This window comes from Lactuca saligna, chromosome 8, assembly GCF_052625555.1.
Source record: "Lactuca saligna cultivar CGN05327 chromosome 8, ASM5262555v1, whole genome shotgun sequence".
Taxonomy (NCBI): Eukaryota; Viridiplantae; Streptophyta; class Magnoliopsida; order Asterales; family Asteraceae; genus Lactuca; species Lactuca saligna.
In genome coordinates, this window is record NC_136424.1 from 117,735,567 (window position 1) to 117,752,305 (window position 16,739).

Here is a 16,739-nt window from a genome sequence, read left to right on the forward strand (position 1 = left end):
GGTCCATTAAGACCACCCTGATGGAGGAGTTTGAGGAGCGGTACGCCGCACTGACTGAAGCTGCAGTCGCTGCCGCTACCGCAGCTGTGGCCGCTGCTAGGCCGCAAGGGGGTGATTCGTTGCTATTCCGGGAATTCAGCAACACGAAACCCCCTGATTTCGATGGGACGCAGGATCCGATTGCGGCAATGAGGTGGATCGCCGACATTGAGGGGTGCTTCTATACTTGCTCATGCCCGGAGCACCTAAGGGTACGGTTCGCCTTGAACCAGCTCCGTCTGGGAGCGAAGGATTGGTGGAAGTTCGTAACGGCGAACTTCACTCTGGCGGAGATTTCAGCGGTGACGTGGGAGAGGTTTACTGAGATGTTCAGGGACGAGTATGTTCCCCCAGTGGAGAGGGAACGATTGATTCAGGAGTTCTTGACCCTTAAGCAGGGTACTGATTCCGTTGCGGTGGTCACACGGAAGTTTCACGAGAGGGCGATGTTCTGCCCCGAGATGGTGTCTACAGAGCAGTCACGGATGAGCCGGTACTTGGGCGTGTTGAGGAGGGATATCCGGGAGTTTGTGTCAAACTCCACCTATCGTACTTTTACTGAGCTTCAGGCGAACGCCAGGAAGTGCGAGATCGAGTTACAGACCCAGGCCAGGGAGGAGGCCGAGTCTCGGCGGGCGGACCAGTGACCGGCTCAGTTTCAGCCGGTAGCCAAGCGGACCAAGTCCGCTGATTCGAGGATGGGAGGTTCGAAGGGCCGCACTTGCGGAAAGTGCGGCAAGAGTCATGAGGGGGCATGTCGAGCGGGGGGTTGCTACAAGTGTGGCAAGGAAGGACACATTGCCAGGGATTGCCCTAAGGGGTTTATGGTTTGCTTTCATTGCAACCAGACAGGCCATCGGAAGGCCGAGTGCCCGCAGCTTCGTTAAGGATCTACACCTACTACCAGGACTACCGAGACACGACCGGCGAAGGTCGAGGCCCCGAGGGCTCGCGGGAGAGCCTTTCAGCTGACTGCGGAGGAGGTCCGCGCTGCACCCGATGTTGTGGCAGGTATACTGTAATTCGCGTATTTATTTAAAGTTGAAGTGTTATACTTATGTTATTATATGTGTAGGTACTTTTCTTGTGAACTCTATGCCTGCTCTTGTGTTATTTGATTCGGGTGCGAGTAGATCCTTTGTATCTTTAGCTTTTAGTCAGCATATCAGCATTAGTCGTGAGTCGTTAAGTCGGCCTCTGAGCGTTTCTATAGCGGCCGAGAGGGTGGTTTGTGCTACGGAGGTTCTTCGGGGATGCGTGCTAGAGATTTTTGGGATTGCGTTTCCGATTGACCTAATTCCTATTGCGATGGGTGATGTCTGTGTCATCGTGGGCATGGACTGGTTGAGCCGATTCAGCGCCGTCATCGACTATGAGCGCCAGCTGGTGACTATACGAGACCCTAGTGGGGGAGTTCTGACGGTGTACGGCGAGGGTACCCGTTCAGGATCAGCTTTTTGTTCGGCCGCTAGGGCGAGGCAATGCCTACAGCAGGGATGTAAAGGTTTTGTGGCGTATGTGATGGATACGCGGGAGGCTTCCGAGAGACTGAGGACAGTGGAGGAGGTTCCAGTGGTGCGTGAGTTTCCAAATGTTTTTCCCGAGGAGTTGCCGGGAGTACCTCCTGCGAGGCAAGTGGAGTTTGGTATCGATCTGATTCCGGGGACTGCGCCTATTGCGAAGGTGCCTTATCGTCTTGCACCTCCAGAGATTCAAGAGTTGTCCTCGCAACTCCAGGAGTTTCTGGGGAAGGGATTTATTCGGCCGAGTAGCTCGCCGTGGGGAGCACCGATTCTATTCGTCAAGAAGAAGGATGGTTCACACCGGATGTGTATTGACTACCGGGAGTTGAACAAGGTGACGGTCAAGAACCGCTATCCGTTACCGAGGATCGATGATCTATTCGATCAGTTACAAGGGGCATCTTGGTTTTCCAAGATCGATTTGAGATCAGGGTACCATCAGGTAAGAGTGCGGGATGAAGACGTCCAGAAGACAGCATTCAGGACGCGGTATGGGCATTACGAGTTCGTGGTGATGCCTTTCGGGCTCACCAATGCCCCGGCAGTGTTCATGGACCTCATGAACAGGGTATGCAGGCCGATGCTGGATCGGTCTGTGATTGTATTTATCGACGACATCCTAGTGTATTCGCGAACTAGAGAGCAGCATGAGGGACATTTGAGGGAGGTCCTTGAGGTACTGAGGTCGGAGAAGCTATATGCAAAATTCTCCAAATGTGACTTCTGGTTGCGGGAGGTCCAATTTCTTGGACATGTTGTTAATCAGGCAGGGATATTGGTCGATCCGGCCAAGGTGGAAGTAGTGATGAGTTGGGAGGCACCGAAGTCACCTTCCGAGATCAGGAGTTTCCTTGGGTTGGCGGGGTACTATCGGAGGTTTATTAGGGACTTCTCCAAGATCGCGGTACCGCTCACCAGATTGACCTGGAAGGGTGTTACATTCTCATGGGGACCCGAGCAGCAGACTTCCTTCGAGACACTACGTCAGAGACTGTGCGAAGCCCCGGTATTAGTCCTCCCGGAGGGGATGGAGGATTTTGTCGTATATTGCGACGCATCGATTTCGGGACTGGGTGCAGTGTTGATGCAGAGAGGCCATGTGATAGCTTATGCATTGAGGCAATTAAAGCCTCACGAGGCGAAATATCCCACGCATGACTTAGAGTTGGGGGCAGTAGTGTTCGCTCTCAAGATTTGGCGTCACTACCTGTATGGGGATCGTTGTACTATATACACGGACCATAAGAGTTTGAAGTATTTGATGGATCAACCCAACCTAAATATGCGTCAGAGGAGATGGTTGGACGTGGTTAAGGATTATGACTGTGAGATCCTATACCACCCAGGCAAGGCTAATGTGGTAGCCGATGCATTGAGTCGTAGAGCGGAGAGCACTCCATTGCGAGACGTATGTCTGAGACTGACGGTGATGACTCCGGTATTAGATGCCATTCGTGGGGCACAGGCCGAGGTTGTGAGAGCCGAGATGCAGAAGAAAGAGCGGGTCGCTGGGTTAGTTTCGGAGTTCGTTAAGGATGGATGAGGACTTCTGACGTTTCAGGGTCGGATTTAGGTACCATTCGTGGGCGGTACGCGTGCTACTTTGATGGAGGAGGCTCATAGATCAAAATTCTCGATCCATCCCGGTGCTACGAAGATGTATTTGGACTTGAGAAAGGAATATTGGTGGCCTTGCATGAAGAGAGACGTCGCTTGGTTCGTTGAGAGGTGTTTGACCTGCCGTAGGGTTAAAGCCGAGCACCAGAGACCGCATGGTAAGTTGCAGCCCTTGGAGGTTCCTGAGTGGAAGTGGGAACAGATTGCGATGGATTTCATCACCAAATTGCCGAGAACTGCCAGGGGAGTCGATGCAATTTGGGTGATTGTGGATAGATTGACGAAGAGTGCACACTTCCTTGCCATTAGCGAGAGTTCATCAGCGGAGAAGTTAGCGAAGCTATACGTGAGAGAGGTAGTATCTCCGCATGGAGTGCCGATATCGATTGTTTCAGACCGCGATGTACGCTTCACTTCCAGGTTCTGGAAGAAATTCCATGAGGAGCTGGGTACTAAACTGCATTTTAGTACCGCATACCATCCCCAGACAGACGGTCAGAGCGAGCGGACGATTCAGACACTGGAAGACATGCTTAGAGCGTGTGTGTTAGACTTAGGGGGTAGCTGGGATGCGCATTTACCCTTGGCTGAGTTTTCCTACAACAACAGCCATCATTCGAGCATTGGTATGCCACCTTTTGAGTTGTTGTATGGTAGGAGGTGTCGGACTCCCATTTGCTGGGGGGAGGTGGGACAGAGAGTGATGGGCAGTACCGAGATCGTACTCCAAACGACAGAGCAGATTCAGCGGGTTAGGCAGAGGTTATTGACCGCCCAGAGCCGACAGAAGAGTTATACGGACAGACGCCGGTCCGAGCTAGAATTCCAGGTTGGCGACTTCGTCTTCCTGAAGGTTTCTCCTTGGAAGGGAGTGATCCGGTTCAGAAAGAGGGGCAAGTTGGGGCCCCGGTTCATAGGTCCATTTCGTGTAATTGCAAGGGTAGGTCGGGTAGCTTATCGGTTGGAGTTGCCAGCAGAATTGGGACAGATTCACAATACCTTTCACGTATCACAGATGAGGAAGTGTATAGCCGATGAATCGGCGGTGGTTCCGTTAGAGGATATTCAGGTGGATGCGAGCCTGAATTACGCCGAGAGACCAGTAGCTATCAGGGATCGGAAGATCAAGGTTCTGCGGAACAAGGAGGTACCTCTGGTGTTGGTTCAATGGCAACACCGGAAGGGATCGGAGATGACTTGGGAGCCGGAGCGTGAAATGCGGGAGCAACATGCGGAGTTATTCGCAGAGTGAGACTTCGAGGGTGAAGTCTAGTTCTAGTGGGGGAGAGTTGTAACAGCCCGGAATTTCAGGTATTGCTGTAAAGCTATTTTTGGGGCATTTTAGGAGGGGACTCGGCGAGTTGGTGCCTGACTCGCCGAGTAGGACCACAGGTTTGGTCGTGGGTTCGCGACTGGACTCGACGAGTCCAGATATGGACTCGGCGAGTCGACGCTGTTCAGCAGAAACCCTAGCCGTCTGGTTTGGGATCGTATATAACGCCTCTTAGGCCGTCATTGTTCGTTTTTGCTTACTGAGAAGAACCCTAGAATGATTGTGTGCATCTGGAGCAAGGATTGAAGACCATTGTTGGGTTTGGAAGAGTTGTGTGCAAGGAAGAGGAAGGTTTAGCTAAAGGAACAGCAAGAGAATCACGTTCTGAGGATTGGGGACACAGAAAGTGCATCAATCAGGTAATATCTCGGATCTCGTTCTTCTGTGATTGATGTGTATATGAAGTTAGGGTTTATAAAACCCATTTGATGATTAGATGGATTATTATGTTATTACCCAAGTGTTTATACCCCAGTAGTAGGATGTTTAGAGGTCCAGATAGTCCCATGAGTGTGTATTTCGGTACCATACGTGTTTCAGGAAGCAGTTGATCGACTGCATGGCATGGACTCGCCGAGTCGGATGAGCAGACTCGGCGAGTAGCTTGAAGATTCACTGGGACTCGCCGAGTTGTTCTTCAGACTCGGCGAGTGGAGTCGGGGTGGCCCCGCGATTCTTCCACGAGGACCTCGTCGAGTCAAGAGGGATACTCGACGAGTAGAAAGGGGAACAACAGGGAAAATCGGGGAGGACGTCTAGACTCGCCGAGTCGCCTTTGCACTCGACGAGTCCGGTCAAGTTGACCGTTAACCAGAGTTGACCTGCATGTAATTTCGTAGGGTCAGTTGTCTTGTTTGATAAGATTATTAATAAGGGTATATGGTATTATAGGGAGACTGCAGATCGGCGGACTGAGTGTGAGTGGTTTCAAGAGTTTATAGTTTACACACTACGAGGTGAGTCTTCTCACTATACTGTGCCCGGAAGGGTATCTATGTGTGACCGGAAGGTCGAATATGTTATGTGTTATATATATGCTATAATTGAAAAGGTAGTTGCTATGCATGCTATGTATGTTCTATGGGCCGGAAGGCAAAGTATTATGTGACGGAAAGGTCAGGTATGATATATGATATATGTGCTATATGTGTTTAAGTAATTGTACTATGTGTTGCATATGTTTATGGGCCGGAAGGCAATATGTTACGGGCCGGAAGGCAATATGTTACGGGCCGGAAGGCAAAATATTATGGGCCGGAAGGCGATTATCTCATGGGTCGGAAGGCGTTGTACTGTGGACCGTAAGGTTCGGGCCTGGAAAGGCGTATATGTGTAGTGGTATACTGGGGAACTCACTAAGCATTTATGCTTACAAGTTGTTATGTATGTGTTTCAGGTACTAGCGAGGACCGTGGGAAGGCGCCGGCATGATGCATACACACTGCTGCTAATTGAGATCTTGGGGATTTTATATATGTATTTGATATGAAACATGAAATAAATATTATTGGTTAAATGAAACTACTTTATTTTTAATGAAAAATTTATTTGAAAATTTGCGTTGTTACAGGCATGAATGCCTCAAATTCTTGCATGAGGGCACAAACATGTCCCATATAAGACTCCATACTTCTTTCTTGCTTCATATTCTTAATATTATTAACAACTGTGTACAAATTTTGTATATAATTGGTATAGCATTCAGAAGCCTCAGTCCAGACATGATAGCATGTTTCAAAAGGCTTAAATAGTTGTATAATTGAGGGATCAATAGACTGCCATAATAGATTGCACAGTTGAGCATCAATTTGTTTCCATTTGGCCTTATCCTTCTCTACAATATCTGTAACACGTTTAGTTAAGTGATCACTCTGACCTTGACCTTTGAACCACATCTTGATATAGGTTGCCCATGATACATAATTAACGGACCCTATCAATTTTTCCGAATTGATGGACTGGTTTCCGGTGATGATAAATGATCGTGAGGTTGTACCAGTAGGAGGATTAATAACATCACCCATATTATTTTAGGATTATCTAAAATTGATTTAACTTGCAAAATAGTGCTTGACTTGGAAGGAAAAATCAGTCGATTAACCTCTATTGAAGTAATCGATTGAAAGTAATTGAACCAAAAATAAAAATTGGTCAATTGATTTGAGTGACCTACCAGATAGCAGCGGCAGTTGTAGGATGAGAGCACAAAATCAATTGTGGTGAGTGACCAGAGATAAAGTGATAATTGTCAGATGACATACACGACAATGGTGGCTAGGTTTGAAACCCTATCTCTGATACCATGTGAAATCAGAGTATGCGTAAAGAGAGAGATATAAAGATGGAAGAATACAATTTCTCATTAATTTTCTAAAGCACGATCTACAATCTAATATATACATTGCATGTATAAGGAAACTATACATTTACATTTCAGTCCCTAAACTATACAATTCTAACAATTTTCATGAATGTTTTTCCTTGTTTTCATAGCACATTGTTAGGCTTTTAATAAAAGTTTAGCGATTACAAAGAAAAATTATAATGCATACAACCTTTATTAATACCATAACAAAAAATAGTACAATATCTTCTTAAGTGTTAAATAGTAATTCATGGAAAAAAATGTAAATGCAACATATGACTTTAGGTTTACACCAAACATTTTTTTAGGTAAAAGAAAAGAGTAGTAGTCTAATAAGACTAAGAACACATTTTCGAAAATGTAGTTAGGGATTTGAAAGATAAGACACTAATATGTATTAGAACTTGGGAGAAACATATAGTTAGTTTGATAATCTAATATTGAACATCTTCATGGATCATGTACGGTTCATTATCTTTAATTGATACTTTGACATTACCTATGGGTTACACAAATTTCAATATAAGAGAATTCACACGAGTTGCTTTCATTTTAGGCATGAAAGGGAAAGCCTCATATTAGATGAATGTGAGGATTGTTTTTTATCTCAAGATTCCCGAAAATTCGGAGTATATATTTTACTAGGTGTAAAACTCATGTATTATATGAATTTATTTAAAAAAATATATATTAAATTTTAACAATTTGAAAAGTTTGAATTTATAAGAAAAAGTAGGTGTAAGACCCGTATATTATACGACTTGATTTAAAAAATGATTAAACTTAAAGTATATAAAAATGAAATTTTTTTTAATGTAAAACTTTAAAATAAGAAAGAAAAAAACGTATTTATTACAATTTAATATCATATATATAATATTTAATACTTACATGTATAAGTATATAATTTTAATTAAAAATTAATACAAACCAAAAATTGACAAGTCGATAATATTTATTTCAAAATTACCACAAAATGACAAGTGTCAAAACTCATGAAAGATTGACAAGTGGTAAAAAAAACCTTCATTTATTAAGGAGGATGAGAAAATTTTTAAATTATTAAAATTAATGAGGCTTTAATGTATTGAATACATTACATATATAAACAATTTCTAATAAATACCTTACATATATATTACCTTACATATTAAATGAGAAATTTTAATTTAATAAAATGAAAAATACAATAAAATGACAAGTAAAAAATAAAAAATTAAAAAATTCTAGAAAATGTCATGTGTCCAAATGAAGAGAACAGGATATGTGATAAAAAAACCTTCATTTATTATAGTCGATATATATTCATAATATTTATAAAACACATTAGAATGACAAACAACAACTTTAAGCAGTTACAGAATGATTAAAAGAAGTTTTCTAGATGTTAAAATTATTTGACATATTGGTTGAACTGACGATATAAGATGTCCTAGACGATTTATAATCATCTTAGTTGAAATTTTTGGCAGTATGGGAAGTGCTAGACGATTTATAATCATCCTAGCTGAAAGTTTTTTCAACTGGATACCATCAGTTTTTATGAAACGACTCAACTCAAACCCAAACTGTAACATTCAATCCTAGGTTTCATGGGAAAAGTTTTATAGAGCTTTCTGTCAGTTATGAAGAACCTAAACACTCAAGAATCATTGGAGAACACCATTCCAACTCTTGTTCATGAAGATTCGTCATTCGTTCATCACCATTCAAGTTTATCACATCCATGAAGAATTCTGTCGCAATTAAGGTGCAGTTTTATAAGATGTGGAAGCTTAAATTAATAAGAGACTACTTCCTTTATGATTACTTTCATTTCGAATATTTTTTTTTACTATGATGATTTAAACATCATAAAGCATTTGAGTAATAGTAGACTTCTTTGTGTTTGTTCTAAAGTCGATTACTTTAATCATAAGACGATATATTACCAAATCATTATTTGTTCCAATCTCAATCACTTTAGGATTTAATACGAATAAATAATCAACTAAGATACATTATGTCCAAGACAATTAAATATATCATAATATTGCTATTTCTTAATTGTAAGATACTATATCGTGAAATCATTACTTATACCAAATTTGATATACGTAAGGACTAAAACATGTATTTTGACTAACATATTATGTGCCCAAGATTGGATAATTTGATTATTTTAATAACAATGGTCATGTTTATGTGATTACATCGGGATCTAAGGGAAGAAAATTGTGTAAATCTAATTGCTATTAACTAAGTAAGAAGTCATTTTTTTCATAATTCTTTCATACAATCACACTTGGTAATTTATGTGTTTATATCATCATTCTCGATATTCAAAGTTATCTCCACAACATAATAAGTCTTTAGTTAATTAACTGATTACATTTAAACACATTACTTGACCATGAACTCCATGTGGATTCAACTCGACTTGTGTTGTTACTCGTGTTTGTTGGTTTATTTTTTTTTATTTTATTGATGATAATCGATCGTTAATCATGATTTAAGTTATATCTTATGTATCAGGTAGTTATTATCATAGAATGTTAAAAATAATCATAGTAGGTCAAACATTGCCTCCCCAACGATAGATTAAGTTCCCATCAATGTCGACTACCTTGGATCAAAAAATTTATAAGCACCCCGTCACGGTGGAATGAAAACATCAAAACTCATGTGTGACCTAACACGTTTTTTATTAGCATATTGCTTCCTATTAAAAAAAAATTCACTTAAATCAATTCAATTTAATTATTAAAGCTTCATTTTAAGCTGACAATTAACGGGAATTTGGATTGCTTATTTAAAGTGTTTAAGTTCCCATCAATGTCGACTACGAAATTTTGGATCAAAAATTTATAAGTACCCCGTAAAGGTGTCATGAAAACATGAAAACTCAAGTGTACCTAAAACGTATTAGTATTAGCCTGTTGTTTCCTTTTTTTTTTTTTTTTTTTTTTTCAGTTAATTCCAAAACTAAAGTCATCATTTTAATGTAATTATTAAATCTTCAATTTTCTTAGATGACAATTAAAGGGAATTCGGATCATTTGTTTAAAGCGCTTATTGAATTGTTATGGTTTTGCGTCCATACAATTAGATTTAAATGTTTTGATATGATAAAATTATTAGTACTTATTGAGTTAAATAATGAGTTTTTGATAAGTTAATTTATCCCCTTTTATTTACTTGTTTAAAGAACTTTTAATAAATTATTTTCTAATTATACTAAAAAGGACCATTTACCAAACACCAAACACTAAAATGTAATCTACCAGTTTATTATGTTTTGATACCGAATTAGCTAAATGTATTCGTTAAAACTCTCTTTTTTTTTAAAAGCCAAACTCAATCTACTTCTAAACTATACATTAGTTTAACATATGTAAATGACGGAATTCCAACCATCGATCTCAAAGAGAAAACACGACATCTAATATTATTACGCTAGAAGCTCTTTGGTTGCTAAAACTCTCTTCTGATATTCGATAAGCTAATAACATTTTTACTAAAAAAACGTAAATAAGTTTAAATAAGCAAATATAAAAAACATTAATATGCTTTTCAATCAAATTTCTTTGTTTGAAAAATTAATTAAAACATAACCATGTAATTAAAAGACATTACATTATTAATTTATAGATGATTTTTTTTGAAAAAGGCGTTTTAATTTTGTATGAACATGTAATAATAGTATAAAAACCTCTAAATATGCGAACATGAAATAATAGTGCTCACATATATATATATATATATATATATATATATATATATATATATATATATATATATATATATATATATATATATATATATATATATATATATAAAAGGATGATACTTTTTAGGAATAGTAAATTTATATGGTTTTTAGCAAGAATAGTCCTCTGTTTATGTGGTTGTGTTCAAATCCGTCTTAAGGTGCAATTTTTGTTTTTTTTAAAACAAATATATAAAAAACAAACTTTTTACATCCTATAATGAAAATGAATATATAAAAAAATAGGAATTTAATATTTTTTTTAAAGTCATTATTAACCTGTCGTATCCAACCCCCCGCAACGCAGGGGTTCCTCACCTAGTTATGATTATTTATGCAAGTTTGTAAAATTTAGGCTTTGTTATAAAATTCATCAAATCATTGAGTTAGACAAAGTTACAAAAACCATGTGAATAAACAATTTCCACTCCTTGAATAATTCTCTTTAACTATTGATTTGTTATTTTGATGATGTATGAATATGATGATATGTAGTATGAATACTCATTAAATGTAAATGTAAAGAGAAAATCATGTCATCTTGAATACATTCTTCTAAGTTTTCAAGAATCCATTCAGGTCTTCTTATTTCTTTAATTTAATTTTGGAGTAAATTACACGAATGGTCCCTATGGTTTAGGGTAACTTCCGCGTTTGGTCCCTAACTTATTTTTTTAACTCGGAAGGTCCCTACTGTTTGTTTTTGTTATGCTTTTGGTCCCTATCTTACCTAAAAAGACTATTTTGCCCTTGATTTTTTTAATTTATTTAAATAAACACAACCCCAACCCTACCCATCACCTTACTTTACATACCTTCACCATTTTTCCTTATTTAAATAATAATCTTTTTAGGTATAATAGGGACCAAGCGCATAACAAAAACAAACATTATGGACCAAATGCGTAACAAAGACAAATAATAGATACCTTCCGAGTTAAAAAAAATAAGTTAGAGACCAAGCGTGCAAATTACCCCAAACCATAGGGACCATTCGTGTAATTTACTCTTAATTTTGTTAATTTTGTTTTTATTACGTCGAATTTATAACATGTTATCTGCATAAAAGCTCTAATCAAATGAAAATCAAATCTATAATATTTAATGTATGAATTACTTAATAAAAAAGGTTATGTATTATTAAACAAAAATTATAATGAAAATTGTGATGAATTAATTAAAATTATTCATTATTAACTAATAGTGATTTTTATTAATTTTTGTAACAACCCGAAATTCAGGTACCACTAAATTGCCCTTCATCTTTTATAAATTATCATATTGGACCTTTGTGTTGGGCGAGTACGCTGGGCGTACAAGGAGTACGCTGCACGTACTCGCGCGCCTCATTTAAACACGTCACCACCCAGGTACGCTGGGCGTAACCGGTCCAGACCCAAAAACCCTAATTTGGTGGTTGGCTATAAAAGGAATGAGATGGCTTGGTTCCTCAACCACCATCCTTCAGAAAGAAACCCTAAGAGAGTTGTTCCTTCGTTCATAGCTTGTTTGTGAGTGTTCTAAGCTTTGTGGTGACATTTCAATGTAACAAAAGAGAAGATGAGTCCATTGTGGAGGCTAGAAATTGGTGTTCAAGTGTAGATCCGTGAATAGCAAAGGTTGGAGCTTCTTCCTAAGGTAAAAAGTTCAGATCTTGCCTTGTAGTTCTTGTGGTATGCTTTATGGAACATTTTCTAGGGTTTTGGTCCCAAAGATGGAGACTTTATGAGCGAGTAGTCTCCATTGGCTTAGATCCATTATATTTCTGGTCCATTTGAGTTGTAGGTTCATAAAAATGTAACCTTGGACGTGAATGATTAGCCATGCATGAGATCTAGATCTTTTGAGTTGAAATGGAAAGGTATTAAGGAGTGTAGGAGCCTTTACAGCCATGCCAAGGCTTAAAGGTTTCGAATTTATGGGTAAGGAGGATTAAAGAGAGCCAGATCTAGAAGTTGAAGAAGTGTCTTAACCATTTAAGACCGGAAATGAAGAGTGGTTGAATCTGGGTGTTACGCTGGGCGTAACTCCCAATACGCGCAACGTACTGGATGGAGACCCCGACCGTGGATCAGCGATGTACACCCCGTGTACATGAGTCTGCACGCCCCGCGTACTGTGATATGTTGACTTTTGTTGACTTTTAGGGTTTTGGTCAACATGTGGACTTTGAGTCAAGGAAGGGTAAAATGGTCTTTTACCCCTCTGAGGAATATTAATAAGGGTGAAGCCTAGTTGTGGAAGTCTATATTAATTAAAATGATATTTCGTTATGATTAGGCGGGGTTGGGTCTTCGTTTCGAGATTCAGAGATAGCGAGCACGTGAGATTCTAGACTTTCCACGAGGTGAGTTTTCTCACTATACTATACCCGAAAGGGTTTTATTGTGTGACCGGAAAATCGGATATGTTATGACTTGTATGCGTTGTATATGATAAGTTAATCGTTTGTATGTGCTATGTATGCAATGCTTGATATGGACCGGAAGGCATTATGTTATGGGCCGGAAGGCGTTGTGATGTGGACCATAAGGTGGACGCATGTAGGACCGGAAGGTTTACCGAGTCGGGACGGAAGTCCCCTGAGACACATGGACCGGAAGGTTAGGGCCTGGAAGGGCATATGTGCGTAAGTAGTATTTTGGGGAACTCACTAAGCTTTTATGCTTACAGTTGTTGTGTTACGTGTTTCAGGTACTAGCGAGGTGTCACACCCCCAAACTAGAACGGCGGAAACGTTCGGGGGCGGAGGACGTCATATTCAATATCATAACAGTTCATAGAAAGGAAACTACACACCACCATATATATTAAAGTTTCCAAAATGTTTACATAATTGTATTCGTTACATGTTCAAAAGTTAAATACACAAACATCTTTCAAAGGAAGTAATTAACGTCAGTACGTTAATCCCCAAAAGTTGATTTCCAAATATGCTTAGCGGTTCCTTGAAAATACAAGTTATTTCAAAGAAAAAGTGTCAACAATTATGTTGGTGAGTTCATGAGTAGTGTTTTGAGAAATGTACGCCACTCAAAAGTTCGTGTATGTTTTCCAGAAAACGCAGTATTTCAAATGTAAAGAGTTGTGATTTGTTGTGTTGAAAGTGAATGTATTAGATCCAGAAAATCCCATATTTTCCCTAATGGTTGAGATATGAATTGTTGTGTTTTCCAAGAAAAACCCTTATTTTCTTATAAAAGTATGAAATGTATATGAATGTTCGTGTTATAAGTTGTAAATAATTGCACCAGGAAAATCCCTTATTTTCCTATTAGTTGTTTGGTTTATATATTGGAAAAACCCTTATTTTCCTAACATAACTGGCAGTCTCTAAGACCGAAAACCGCAAGAAACCGACGTTCTTAAAAGTTGTGTAATAGTTTTATATAATACAGCTATACGAAGATCGCATTTGTTAGATGAAGAATAGTTTTAATAGCTACTCGTTCATAAAAGCATAATACCCTAATAATTTTATATCCGATGAGTTTTATAACCATACTAAACATAATATGCCTGTAACGACGTTCTTCAGGCGTCGCAGCGTTATGACAACTGTCACCCCAAAGGACGGACTGTAGCTAACAGTCAGGGCGCGGGATCATGACTTCCCGTCTAGATCTATACACATTTGACATGTTCTCCGAACGGGAGACTCTGGTTATAGACAGGACTTGCAGCATTACTTTCTAATAAAGAAAAGTAATGTTTGAAGATATACACGTCTCATGGATTCTCAACTAAGTCCGCATTAAAGTGATAGTTTTGTATGCAAAGTTTATCCTTTTTCACAAGGTTTGACAAAGCATAAATCATAAGTTTTTAGAATGTATAAAACGACTTAGCAATGAAAGGTACTTTGAAATCATTATATACTTTGTATAATGTCTAATGCACGCAAAGTATGACAAGAGTTTTCCATAATAGTAATGAGTTCCAAGTGATTTATTCGATAAAACAAGTGAAGTGAAACTTTATAAAATATACGATAATAACCATATGTTTACTTGTATTCCCCCCCTAAAAGATTATAAAAACATTAAAAATGTATTTAAAGTGTGTTTGAAAGGGGTATGAACTCACTTGATTGAAGTGGTCGATTTGAAGTAGTCGAGAGAAGAATCGAGCAGAACTTCGACAGGAAGAGTTGAAAACGCGGGAAATCTCGAGATTCTCGGGAATCTCGGGAACACAAAACCTTCCTTTGGGACATGAAGGTGAAAACCGGGGCTTCGGGAGGGTCTCGGGGGCTTAAACGCAGAGTTTTGGCACGAGAAAGAAAGGAACTGAGCAATGGAGCTCGGAACCCTTGAAATCTACTTATAGGGGCGTTTTTGGGGTGTGCCACGTCGTGGCAAGTGATGGCCACGTCGTGGGGAGTCAAGCTTATCCTCTTCCATTGATTGGACGCCCTCAGTCACTTGCCGGGTCGCGGCAAGCTTGTGCCACGTCGTGGCAAGCCTGACAGCCTCGGATTTCGGACCTCGAACTTGTAAAATCCATAACTTTCGCGTACGAGCTCCATTTTTGACATTCTTTATATGCACGCGTAGCTAAAGAAATGATCTACAACTCTCGTTTAGACTTCATCAGCAAATTCTGACTTTATTTTTAATTATTTATTTTTAACGGGCCGGGACGCGATAATTCCGTTAGAAATCCATAACTTCTTCATCCGATTTCCGTTTTCGTCAGACTTTTCATTGTTGCGCTACTAATGTTGAGACCTTAGATTCTCATTTAGGTTGTTTTGGTCAAAAGTATCTTGAGCTCTATTTCGAGTTTTTAGCTGTCTACTGCTATACCCGAATCTTAGAAAAATCATAACTTTCTCATACGAAGTCAGATTTGGACGTTCTTTTTATGTACGCTCACGGTTTGAGGTTATCTATAACTTTAAGTTAGATACTTAAGGCTAAAAACTGTTGTATTGAAACTTCGTGTTTTTCGTTTAATCGGTGTTGCCGGTTTTGCCGAGAATCTTCGGTTGGTCATAACTTCTTCGTTATAACTCGGATTTTAGGGTTCTTTATATGTACAAAAACCTTGATACGATTCCTACTACTTTATTTAACCGAAATAAGATTTTAGGAAAGTTATAGTTTGACCTAAATTTGATTGGTTTTACCTAAAGTTATAAGTCGGATTTTAGGGTTGTCACATTATCCCCCCGTTAGAAGGAATTTCGTCCCGAAATTAGAATTTAATCAAGGAAGTATGCACGAATGATCGAGTCGTGAGGAGGAAACTTCCTAATCGATTGATTCTAGTGCACCTAAGTGATAACGGGTTCTCGGTTGGCATTCCAACGAACCTTCACTAACTGGCGATGGCGTTTCTTCGTCTGCTTGACCTCTCGGTCGAGGGTCACTACAGTTCTAATACAAAGGAAAGGATCTCAACGAGTGGACTTGCAAGAGTCATAACGGAAAGGTATGGTTTCACGATCGAGATGCGAAGAGTAGAAAGTACGTTACTGAGTTCACGGAGTAGGTCTAGTTTGTGTGAGGCACATGACCGATTCTGATAAGAATCTCGGAGGTCCTGTCTACCTTGGATTTAGCTTTCCACGCTTTACGAAGCATATTAAGCCATTCCCAGAGTGAGTTATCCTAAAGAACTTGGTCACTCACTTGGAATCTCTAAGGTTCCTTTTCTTGCGTAACCTCCCAGTCAAAGGCCATCCCTTGCTGGGTCAAAGTCGTACGAGTTTCTGTAGCTTGCGAGGAGTTCTGAATGAACTAAGGCGGTAGGTCGGTAAGACCTAGAATCTGGTGAAAGACTGTCGGCGTCTCTGATGTCGATAAATGCTCAACGGTTTTGACAAATTGCAAGAGTACTCATAATTTCTCACATTACTAACAGTGTGTCCTAGAAATTTGACTCTTCAATTTCAAAACTCGCGCCAAGAGAACTTTGCTAAGATTTCCTCTGTAGGAATGTTACCATGGGCTTTCTTCTTACCACGAGGGTAGATAAGTAAGTCATTACATGGAGAAATGATGACTGATCCCAGTAAGAAAGACGTAACTCTATTTATTTAGCTCATGAAAACTATGGGCGTATTGGTCCTATCCGAAAGGTATCACTACGAATTCGAAGTATCCGCAT